This window comes from Hirundo rustica, chromosome 39 (genome assembly GCF_015227805.2).
Source record: "Hirundo rustica isolate bHirRus1 chromosome 39, bHirRus1.pri.v3, whole genome shotgun sequence".
Taxonomy (NCBI): domain Eukaryota; kingdom Metazoa; phylum Chordata; class Aves; order Passeriformes; family Hirundinidae; genus Hirundo; species Hirundo rustica.
In genome coordinates, this window is record NC_080709.1 from 1,117 (window position 1) to 13,612 (window position 12,496).

Sequence of the window (12,496 nt, forward strand, 5' to 3'; positions counted from 1 at the left end):
CTCAGGGAATTCCCAGGATCGCTCAGGGAATCCCAGGGATCGCTCAGGAATTCCCAGGGATCACTCAGGGAATTTCCCAGGGATCGCTCAGGGGATTCCCAGGGATCGCTCAGGGAATTCCCAGGGATTGCTCAGGGGATTCCCAGGGATCGCTCAGGAAATTCCCGGGATTGCTCAGGGAATTCCCAGGGATTGCTCAGGAAATTCCCAGGGATTGCTCAGGAAATTCCCGGGATTGCTCAGGGAATTCCCAGGGATTGCCTCAGGAAATTCCCGGGATTGCTCAGGGAATTCCCGGGGATTGCTCAGGAAATTCCTGGGGATCGCTCAGGGGATTCCCGGGGATTCGCTCAGGGAATTCCCAGGGATTGCTCAGGGGATTCCCAGGGCGTTCCTGCCGGAATTCCGTGGAATTCCCGGGATTCCGGGATCGGGAGAAGTTCCAGGTGGATTTGGGGCGGGATCGGGGCGGATTTGGAAATCTGGGAAAGCTCAGGGAATTCCCAGGGTTTTCCTGCTGGAATTCCGTGGAATTCCCGGAATTCCGGGATCGGGAGAAGCTCCCCGGGGGGCTCCAGGTGGATTTGGGGTGGGATTGGAGCGGATTTTGGGCGGAACGCGGTGGATTTGGGAATCCTGGGGAAGCTCAGGGAATTCCCCGGGGGTTTCCTGCCGGAATTCCGCAGAATTCCGTGGAATTCCGGGCTCACTTCTGGAACTGCTGGAGCGGGTAGTGCCCCCCAGGGGGGCTCCAGGTGGATTTTGGGTGGGATTGGAGCGGATTTGGGGCGGAACGCGGTGGATTTGGGGACTGCTCAGGGAATTCCCGGGGTTTCTCCTGCCGGAATTCCGCGGAATTCCATGGAATTCCGGGCTCACTTCTGGAACTGCTGGAGCGGGTAGTGCTCCCCGTAGGTCTCCAGGTGCCGCTCCAGCTGCTCCCTGCTGCTGCCGCAGCCTTCGGCGGCATCTCCCGGTAGACGTCGGAGAAGAGCAGCTGCGGCGGCGGCTTCGGCTCGCGCTCCGCCTGCTCGAACGCCTCCAGCACCTGCCGGGATTCCCGGGAATTCCGCACCTCCGCAGCCCCCGGGATCCCGGGGTTCGGCCCCCGAAACGGCGGCGGTTTTCCCGGGTTCCTGCCCGGAAATTTCCTACCCAGGAAATCCCCGAATTTCCCACCCGAAATCCCCAAAATTTCCCACCACAAATCCCAGGGATCCTCCCCCAAAATCCCAAGGATTTCTCTCCTTAAATCCCAAAGATTTCTCTCCTTAAATCCCAAAGATTTCTCTCCTTAAATCCCAAAGATTTCTCTCTCTAAATCCAAGGATTCTCTCCCTAAATCCCAAAGATTTCTCTCCTTAAATCCCAAAGATTTCTCTCCTTAAATCCCAATATTTCTCTCTCTAAAATCCCAAGGATTTCTCTCCCTAATCCCAAAGATTTCTCTCTCTAAATCCCAAGGATTTCTCTCCCTAAATCCCAGGGATTTCTCTCCCTAAATCCCAAGGATTTCTCTCCTTAAATCCCAAAGATTTCTCTCCTTAAATCCCAGGGATCCTCCCCCAAAATCCCAAGGATTTCTCTCCCTAAATCCCAAGGATTTCTCTCTCTAAATCCCAAGGATTTCTCTCCCTAAATCCCAAAGATTTCTCTCCCTAAATCCCAAGGATTTTCCCCCAAAAATCCCAAAGATTTTTCCCCCAAAACCCTCAAGGATTTTTCCTCAAAAACCCTCGGGATTTTTCCCTAAACCCTCAGTAATTTCTCTCCCAAGATCCCAAGGATTTTTCCCCAAAATCTCAATTATTTCCCCCAATCCCCCTGGGATCTTCGCACCACCCCAAAACATTGGGAATTCTCCCGAAAGCACCGCCCGAAAACAAAACTTCGGGAATTCTCCCCAAATCCCGGGAATTCTCCCCAAAACCCCTGGAATTCTCCCCCCAGAACGCCGGGAATCTCTCCCCCAAGAACCAGGAATTCCCCCAAAACCCCAAGGAATTCTCCCTAAGCCCTAGGAATTCTACCCCAAATCCCAGGAATTCTCCCCCAAACACTGGGAATTCTCCCAAAACCCCAGGAATTCTCCCCCAAACCCTGGGAATTCTCCCCCCAAACCCCAGGAATTCTCCCCCGAACCCGGGAATTCCCCCCCGAACCCCAGGAATTCTCCCCCAAACCCCAGGAATTCTCCCCCAAACCCCGGGAATCCTCCCCCAAACCTTGGGAATTCTCCCCCAACCCTGGGAATTCTCCCCCAAATCCCAGGAATTCTCCCCCGAATCCTGGGAATTCTCCCCCAAACGCTGGGAATTCTCCCCCAAGAACCAGGAATTCTCCCACAAGCACCAGGAATTCTCCCCCAAATGCTGGGAATTCTCCCCCAAGAACGAGGAATTCTCCCCCAAACCCCGGGAATTCTCCCCCGAATCCTGGGAATTCTCCCCCAAACGCTGGGAATTCTCCCCCAAACCCTGGGAATTCTCCCCCAAACCCGGGAATCCTCCCCCGAACCCCGGGAATTCCGCCCCCGCACCATTTTTTCGGGAATTCTTCCTCCAGGCCTTCTCCTGCGCCTCGTCCCACCACTGGCGCCGCGCCATGTAGTGCCGCAGGCGGGAGATGGGGTGTGATCCTGCTTGTCCCAGTAATTCACCTCGTCCACGGAGCGGTACGCCGAGCTGTCGTCGCTCGTGCTGTGGTGCCCGATCCTGGAAAAAATGGGAAAAAATCCAGGGGAAAATCCAGGGAAAAATCCAGGGGTGAAAACGGGAAAAATCCAGGGAAATTGGGGAAAATCCAGGGGAAAAACGGGGGAAAATGGGGAGAAGAATGCAAGGGAATGCGGAGCTGTTGTTCGCTCGTGCTGTGGTGCCCGATCTTGGGGGGAAAACGGGGAAAATCCAGGGGAAAATCCAGGGGAAAAACGGGAAAAATCCAGGGGAAATTGGGGGGAAAAATCCAGGGGAAATTGGGGAAAAATCCAGGGGGAAAACGGGGGAGAATGCAAGGGGAGAGCGGAGCTGTCGTCGCTCGCTGCTGTGGTGCCCGATCCTGGGGGAAAAAACGGTGGAAAATCCAGGGAAAAATGGGGAAAATCCAGGGGAAAAATGGGAAAAAAACGGGAAAATCCAGGGGAAAAAACGGGAAAAATCCAGGGGAAATTGGGGAAAAATCCAGGGGAAAACCGGGGAGAATGCAAGGGAGCACCAAGCTGTCGTCGCGCTCGTGCTGTGGTGCCCGATCCTGGAAAAATGGGAAAAAAAGTGGAAAATCCAGGGGAAAAATGAGAGAAAATCCAGGGGAAATTGGGGAAAAAGCCATTGGAAATTGGGGAAAATGGGGAGAATGGGGGGGGGGGAAATTCCTGGGAAAAGCAAAGGGGCTGGGGGAATTCTGGGGGAGAAGTGAGGGGGGGGGTTTCGGGAATCCAGGGGAAAGTGAAGTGTTCCTTTTTAAATTCAGGGCAAAGCACAGGTTTTTTCAAGAATTTCAGGGGGGGAGAAAATCGATTTTTTTTCCAGGAATTCAGAGAAATCGATTTTTTCCTGGAATTTCGGGGAAAATCTAATTTTTTTCAGGTATTTCCAGGGCAAACCCTTTTTTTTTTCCAGGAATTTCAGAGAAGAAAATCAATTTATTTCCAGGAATTTCAGAGAAAATCCTTTTTTTTTTTTTCAGGAATTTCAGGGGCAAACCCATTTTTTTTCAGGCATTTCAGGGGGAAAGGAAAATCGATTTTTCTTTTCTTCAGGAATTTCAGGGAAAAAATCTATCTTTTTTCGGGAATTTCAGGGAAGATTGAGTGATTTTTTTTAGGAAATTCAATAAAAATCGGATTTTTTCCCAGAAAATTCAATAAAAAATCGATTTTTTTTCTCCAAGGAAATTCAATAAAAATCTTTTTTTTTTTTTTTTCCGGGAATTTCAGAGAAGTCGATTTTTTTTTTCCAAAAATTTCAGGGAAAATCGATTTTTTTTTTTTTCGGGAATTTCAGGGGCAAACCCATTTTTTTTTCAGGAATTTCAGGGAAAATCGATTTTTTTTTCCCGGGAATTTCAGAGAAGAGTAATTTTTTTTTAGGAAACTCATAAAAATCCATTTTTTTTTCCCCCAAGGAAATTCAATAAAAATCCTAATTTTTTTCCCGAGAATTTCAGATAAAATCAATTTTTTTTTCCCAAAAATTTCAGGGAAAATCTAATTTTTTTCCCAGGAATTTCAGAACCCCCCCCCGACTTTTCCCGGGCCTCGGAGGGGCGGATCCGTGGTTTTTTCGGGGGCGCACCGGTAGGTCATGGCCTCGATGAGGAAGGGCTGGTTCTCGGCCACGGCGCGGCGCCGCGCCTCCCTCGTGGCGTTTGTACACGGCGAAGACGTCGTTGCCGTCCAAGCGGATGGAGAGCAGCCCCGTAGCCCGGGCCCCGCGCCGCTGCCGGGGAGAAATCCCCGGAAATCCCGTCGGATCCGGGGGAAAATCACAAAAACACCCCGTCGGATTCCCGGGAAATACCAAAAACCCCCGTCGGATTCCCAAAAATCCCGTCGGATTCGGAGGAAAAATCCCAAAAAAACCCCCTCGGATTCCGGGGGAAATCACAAAAACCCCATCAGATTCCCAGGAAAATACCAAAAAAATCCCGTCGGATTCCGGGGGAAAAATCACAAAACCCCCATCGGATTCCCAAGAAAATCCCCAAAAATCCCGTCAGATTCCCAAAAAAATCCCATCGGATTGCAGGGAAAAATCCCAAACACCCCGTCAGATTCCAGAGAAAATCACAAAAATCCCATCGGATTCTGAAAAAAATCCATCCCATCGGATTGCGGGGAAAAATCCCAAAAACCCCGTCGGATTCCCAGGAAAATACCAAAAAAAATCCCGTCGGATTCCGGGGAAAAAAACACCACAAAAAATCCCATCGGATTCCGGGGAAAAAAATCCCAAAAATCCCGTCAGATTCCCAAACACCCCGTCGGATTCTGGGGAAAATCACAAAAAATCCCATCGGATTCCAGGGAAAATCCCAAAAAATCCCGTCGGATTCCGGGGAAAAAAACCAAAAAAATCCCATCGGATTCCCAAAAACCCTGTCGGATTCCGGTGAAAATCACAAAAATCCCATCAAATTCCAGGGAAAATCACAAGAATCCCGTCAGATTCTGAAAAAATCCCGTCGGATTCGCAGGAAAATCCCAAAAAAAATCCTGTGGGATTCCGGGAAAAAAATCCCAAAAGTCCTGTCGGATTCCAGGGAAAATCCCCAAAACCCCCGTCAGATTCCGGGGAAAAATCCCGTCAGATTCCGGAAAAAATCCCAAAAAACTTGTTGGATTACAGGGAAAAATCCCCAAAACCCCGTCGGATTCCGGGAAAAACCCAAAAAACCCCCAGATTCCCCCCGATTTTTTCCAGAATTTCCATTTTTTCCCCCTTTTTTCCCATTTTCCCCATTTTTTCCCCAATTCCCCCTTTTCCCACCGATCCCGTGCCCCTGGCACTGCTCCGAGGTGGGCGTGGGATGGATGGAGATGGCAAACCCCAGATTTTCCCCGATTTCTCCCGATTTTTCTGGGGGTTTTTTCAGTTTTTTCCCATTTTTTTCCCCCAAATTCCCGTTTTTTTCCCATTTTTTCCCCCTTTTCCCGTTTTCCCCCACCGATCCCGTCGCCCCGTTACTGCTCCGAGGTGGGCGTGGAGATGGCGTAGCCGTTGTTGCGGCAGAAAGAAGACCACGGGGCACTCGAGGGTGGCGGCGAAGTTGAAGCCGGCGTGAGCGTCGCCCTCGCTGGCCGCCCCCTCCCCGAAATAGCAGACCACCGCCCGGCTGGCGTCCGCGCGCGCTTGATGGCGTAGGCCGCGCCCACGGCTGCGGGGAAATCCGGGAATCCGGGGGGAAATTCCCTCAGGGATTGAGGGGGAAATTCACTCAGGGATTGGGGGGGAAATTCCCTCAGGGATTGGGGGAAATTTCCCTCAGGGATTTGGGGAAAAAATGAGGGAGGGGTTTGGGGAAATTCCCTCAGGGATTTGGGGTGAAATGAGGGGAATTTGGCGTCCGCGCGCTTGATGGCGTAGGCCGCACCCACGGCTGCGGGAAAATCCCGGGAATCCGGGGGAAAATTCCCTCAGGGATCGGGGGAAATTCCCTCGGGGATTGGGGGGGGAAATTCCCTCAGGGATTTGGGGGAAATTCCCTCAGGGATCGGGGGAAATGAGCGGAATTGAGGGGACAATGAGGGGAATTTGGCGTCCGCACGCGCTTGATGGCGTAGGCCGCGCCCACGGCTGCGGGGAAAATCCGGGGGGAAATTCCCTCAGGGATGTGGGGAAATTCCCTCAGGGATTTGGGGAAATTCACTCGGGGATCAGGGGAAATTCCCTCGGGGGTTTGGGGTGAACGAGGGGAATTTGGCGTCCGCGCGCTTGATGGCGTAGGCCGCGCCCACGGCTGCGGGGAAACCCCCGGGAATCCGGGGGGAAATTCCCTCAGGGATCGGGGGAAATTCCCTCAGGGATTTGGGGGAAATTCCCTCGGGATTTGGGGGAAATTCCCTCAGGGATCGGGGGAAATTCCCTCAGGGATTGGGGAGGAAATTCCCTCAGGGATTGGGGGGGAAATTCCCTCAGGGATTGGGGGAAATTCCCTCGGGGATTTGGGGGTGAAACGAGGGGAATTTGGCGTCCGCGCGCTTGATGGCGTAGGCCGCGCCCACGGCTGCGGGGAAATCCCGGGATTCCGGGGGGAATTCCCTCAGGGATTGGGGGAAATTCCCTCGGGGGTTTGGGGAAATTCCCTCAGGGATCGGGGGGGAAATTCCCTCAGGGATCGGGGGAAATTCCCTCAGGGATTCGGGGGAAATTCCCTCAGGGATCGGGGGAAATTCCCTCAGGGATCGGGGGAAATTCCCTCAGGGATCGGGGGAAATTCCTTCAGGGATGGGGGGGAAAAGGAGGGGAATTTGGGGGGAAATTCCCTCGGGGATTTGGGGGGGAAAAATGAGGAGAATTTGGGGGGGGAATGGGAATTTGGGGAAGGGGAGAGGGAGGTGGGAGAGGGCGGGGACAGGTGACACAGAACAGGACAGGGGACACAGATCAGGACAGGTGACACAGAACAGGACAGGTGCCAGGTGACACAGAGCGGGGCCAGGTGACACAGAACAGGACAGGTGACACAGAGCAGGACAGGGGACACAGAGCAGGACAGGCGGCAGGTGTCGGTGCCAGGTGCCGGGCCGGGCGGCACAGAGCAGGGACAGGTGACACAGGACAGGTGACACATAACAGGACAGGTGACACAGGACAGGTGACACAGAGCAGGGACAGGTGGCACAGCTCAGGACAGGTGACACAGGACAGTGACACAGATGAGGACAGGTGGCACGGCACGCACCTTGCGGGATCTGCGTGGCCAGCGGGGACGAGATGGTGACGAAGTGGCGCTCGGGCAGCCGTAGTGCACCGGCATCTGCCGCCCCTTGCCGGGTCACGCGCGTTGCCGTAGCACACTGCGCCATGAACAGCTCCAGCGGGTACCCGCGGTACAGCAGCACACCTGGGGACACCTGCGTCACACCTGGGCACACCTGGGGACACCTGAGCTACACCTGAGCTACACCTGTGTGACACCTGCGACCTCCCCAGGAACCATGAACAGCTCCAGCGGGTACCCGCGGTACAGCAGCACACCTGGGGACACCTGCGTCACACCTGGGCGCACCTGGTGACACCTGCGTCACACCTGGGGACACCTGGGGACACCTGAGCTACACCTGAGCTACACCTGAGCTACACCTGTGTCACCGGGGTTACACCTGCGTCACACCTGGGGGCACCTGGGGACACCTGAGCTACACCTGGGGACACCTGTGTGACACCTGCGTCACACCTGGGGACACCTGGGGACACCTGCGTCACACCTGGGCACACCTGGGGACACCTGCGTCACACCTGGGCACGCCTGAGCTACACCTGAGCTACACCTGTGTGACACCTGTGACCTCCCCAGGAACCATGAACAGCTCCAGCGGGTACCCGCGGTACAGCAGCACACCTGGGGACACCTGCGTCACACCTGGGGGCGCCTGGGGGCACCTGCGTCACACCTGGGCACACCTGAGCTACACCTGAGCTACACCTGCGTCACCGGGGTTACACCTGTGTGACACCTGTGACCTCCCCAGGAACCATGAACAGCTCCAGCGGGTACCCGCGGTACAGCAGCACACCTGGGGACACCTGCGTCACACCTGGGCACACCTGGGCACACCTGAGCTACACCTGTGTGACACCTGGGGACACCTGCATCACACCTGGGGGCGCCTGGGGACACCTGGGGACACCTGGGGACACCTGCGTCGCACCTGTTCCACCCGTCTCTCACCTCTCTCCCCTGTACCCGTGTCCCTCCCCTGCCCCAGGTGTGCCTCACCTGTCTCACCTGTCCCAGGTGTGCCTCACCTGTCTCACCTGCCCCAGGTGTCCCTCCCCTGCCCCAGGTGTGCCTCACCTGTCTCACCTGCCCCAGGTGTGCCTCACCTGCCTCCCGGTACTGCCCGAAGACGAGGTCGGAGGCGTCGAGCGCGGCGGCGCTGCCCACGTGCGTCCCCTCCTCGCCGTAGTTGGTCATGTAGAAGGAGATCCGGCCCTGGAGCAGCGCCAGGTGAGCTCAGGTGAGCCCAGGTGAGCCCAGGTGAGCTCAGGTGAGCCCCAGGTGAGCCCAGGTGAGTTCAGGTGAGCCCAGGTGAGCCCAGGTGAGCTCCAGGTGAGCTCCAGGTGAGCTCAGGTGAGCCCAGGTGAGCCCCAGGTGAGCTCCAGGTGAGCCCAGGTGAGCCCAGCTGAGTCCCAGGTGAGCCCAGGTGAGCCCCGGCCATACCTGGCGCTGGGACTCGTACAGGATCCGGTCCATGGTGTTGAGCAGCGTCATCGTCCTGTAGAGCTTCAGCACCTGTTCCTTGGGCAGCTGTGGGGACAGGTGTGGCACCTGAGGGACACCTGGGGGACACCTGGGCAGGTGTGGGGACGGGTGTGGCACCTGAGGGACACCTTAGGGACACCTGAGGGACACCTGGGCAGGTGTGGGGACAGGTGTGTGACACTGAGGGACACCTGGGCAGGTGTGGCACCTGTCCCGTGTCACCTGTCTCCTCTCACCTGTCCCAGGTGTGTCACCTGTGTGTCACTTGTCCTGTGTGTGTCACCTGTCCCAGGTGTATCCCCTGTGTGTCACCTGTGTGTCACCTGTCCCGTGTGTGTCACCTGTCCCGTGTCACCTGTCCCCTGTGTGTCCCGTGTGTGTCCCGTGTGTGTCCCCTGTGTGTCACCTGTCCCAGGTGTGTCCCCTGTCCTGTGTCACCTGTCCCGTGTGTGTCCCCTGTCCCCTGTGTGTCACCTGTCCCAGGTGTGTCCCCTGTCCTGTGTCACCTGTGTCCCCTGTCCCCAGTGTGTCCCCTGTCCCAGGTGCGTCCCCTGTCCCGTGTCACCTGTCCCCTGTGTGTCACCTGTCCCGTGTCACCTGTCCCCTGTGTGTCCCGTGTGTGTCCCGTGTGTGTCCCGTGTGTGTCCCCTGTCACCTGTGTGTCACCTGTCCCAGGTGCGTCCCCTGTCCTGTGTCACCTGTGTCCCTGTCCCCTGCGTGTCACCTGTCCCAGGTGCGTCCCCCGGCTCACCTGGGGGTCCTCGGAGGGGCGCAGCACCTGTCCCTGCCGGTCCATCACGCGGTACACCGGGATCCCGGCCAGCACCTGCGGCTGGATGAACTCCAGGCGCTCGGCGAACTCGGCCGAGGCTCCCGGGAACTGCGGCCGCTCCTCGGGGGACTCCTGCGGGACCGGGGACCCCAAAAACACCAAAAACTGACCCCAAAAACTGACCCGAAATCACCCCAAAAACTGACCCAAAATCACCACAAAACTGACCCAAAACTGACCCAAAACCGCCCCAAAAAGGGACTCCTGCGGGACCGGGACCCCAAAAACACCCGAAAACTGACCCAAAACTGACCCGAAACTGACCCAAAATCACCGCAAAACTGACCCAAAACTGACCCCAAAAATCCCAAAAACTGACCCCAAAAAATCCCAAAAACTGACCCAAAAACTGACCCCAAAAACTGACCCAAAACTGACAGCAAAAAACCCCGAAAACTGACCCAAAACTGACCCAAAATCACCCCCAAAAACTGACCCAAAACTGACCCCAAAAACTGACCCAAAACTGACCCAAAAAACCCCAAAACTGACCCAAAACTGACCCGAAACTGACCTGAAATCACCCCAAAAACTGACCCAAAACTGACCCAAAACTGACCCGAAATCACCCCAAAAACTGACCCAAAACTGACCCAAAACCACCCCAAAAAGGGACTCCTGCGGGACCGGGGACCCCAAAACCCGAAAACTGACCCCAAAAAATCCCAAAAACTGACCCAAAACTGACCCCAAAACCCCGAAACTGACCCAAAACCACCCCAAAAAACGCCAAACTGACCCAAAACTGACCCAAAACCGCTCCAAAAAGGGACACCGGGATCAGGGACATCGGGACATCGGGACACCGGGATATCGGGACATCGGGATATCAGAATATCGGGATACCGGGACATCGGGACATCGGACACGGGGACATCGGGATATCGGGATATCGGGACACGGGGACATCGGCACATCGGGACACCGGGACAGCGGCACATCGGGACACCGGGACATCACGGGGCACAGCCGGGGCGGGACAGGGGCGCTCGCAGAGGGGACGCGGCCCCCCGGTGCCCCCCCGGTGTCCCCCGGTGTCCCCCGGTGTCCCCCGATGTCCCCCCGGTGCCCCCCCGATGTCCCCCCGATGTCCCCGCGGTGTCCCCCGATGTCCCCCGGTGCCCCCTCGGTGTCCCCCCGATGTCCCCCGATGTCCCCCGGTGTCCCCCGATGTCCCCCGGTGTCCCCCCGGTGTCCCCCGATGTCCCCCCGATGTCCCCCGGTGCCCCCTCGGTGCCCCCCCGGTGTCCCTCGATGTCCCCCGGTGTCCCCGCGGTGTCCCCCGGCCTCGCTCACCGCCGTCCCCAGCAGCCGCCTCACGATCGGCCCCGGGAGCCGCCGCCGCCATCGCAGCGCCCTCAGCGCCGCCATCTTCCCCGGGGGGCGTGGCCGCGCGGGGCGCCGGGCGCCGATTGGCCGCGGGCGGGGCGGCGGCGCTGATTGGCCGCGCGCGGGGGGCGGTGGCGGCGGCGGCGCCTGATTGGCTGCGCGCGGGGGGCGCTGGCGGCGGGGGGAGGCCACGCCCATATCGGTTGACCACGCCCACTAATTAGCATAATCCGCTGCACGGGGGCGTGGCTGTGCCTGATCCCGCCCTCTAATTATCATAAATTAACATACAGCGTGGGGGGTGAGTGGCCCCGCCCTCTAATTATGTAAATATCCCACCTATGGAGGGTCATGGCCTGGTCACGCCCCCTAATTACCATAAAATTAGCATACATTGTGCGCTGTGCTGATCCCACCCCCTAATTAACATAAATATCGGCGTACACGTGCCCGGCCCCGCCCCTCAATTACCATAAAATTACCATGCACCGCCTCTGCACACCCTAATTAGCATAAATTACCGTACCGCGTCCCGAGGCCACGCCCCCACAGGTAAAGGTGGGCGGTGCCTCGGCCCCGCCCCTTGAGTGACATCGGGGGGGCTTCTCCCGGCCGCCCCCCCCCCCAACCCAAAATCCCCTTCCCCACCGTGTGACCCCTCCCCTCCCCTATCGCGACATGGCGCCCCCGCCCCTCCCCTATCGCGACATGGCGCCCCGCCCTCTCCCCAAAGCACACGGGGGTCGTGGGGGGGGGGGGGTCGTGGCGGCGGGGGGGGGGGGTGTCCCTACGTTTATTTTTTTTAAATTTATTTTTATTATTTTTATTTTTAATTTGGGGAGGGGTCGGCACAGAGTGGGGGAGGGGCAGGAATAACTTAAAAACGGGGGAGGGGCGAGGTGGGGGAGGGGCGGCGCCGTATTTACAGACTGTACAGAGCGGGGGGAGGGGCGGGGGGGGTCCCCCAAAATCTTGGCACCGATGTTCCGGACACCCCCCACCCCCCAAAAAAATCCCCCCCCCAAATGTCCTCAGGTTTTGGGGGGGGGGTCCCGGTGCTGCCGCAGGTGTCCAGAGCGCCCCCCCCCGGGCAGGTTTGGGGGGTCCCGGGGTCATTTTGGGGGTCCCGGGGGGGGTCCCAATCTCATTTTGGGGGTCCTGGGGAGGTCCCGGGTTCGTTCTGGGGGTCCCGGGGGGGTTCCCGATGGTTCCAGGGGGGTCCCAGGAGGGTCCCAGGCTCATTTTGGGGGTCCCAGGAGGGTCCCGGGTTCATTCTGGGGGTCCCGGGGGGTTCCCGATGGTTCCAGGGGGGTCCCGAGAGGGTCCCAGGCTCATTTGGGGGGTCCTGGGGGGGTCCCAGACCGGCCCCGATGCCCTCAGCGGGGGGGTCCCAGTCTCATTTCGGGGGTC

The 12,496-nt window shown here is 57.5% G+C and overlaps 1 pseudogene; it reads right to left on the bottom strand.

Moving 5' to 3' along the window:
* Positions 1 to 879: 879 nt before the first annotated feature.
* LOC120748270 (2-oxoisovalerate dehydrogenase subunit alpha, mitochondrial-like) lies at positions 880 to 11,284 on the bottom strand (annotated as a pseudogene).
* Positions 11,285 to 12,496: the final 1,212 nt, after the last annotated feature.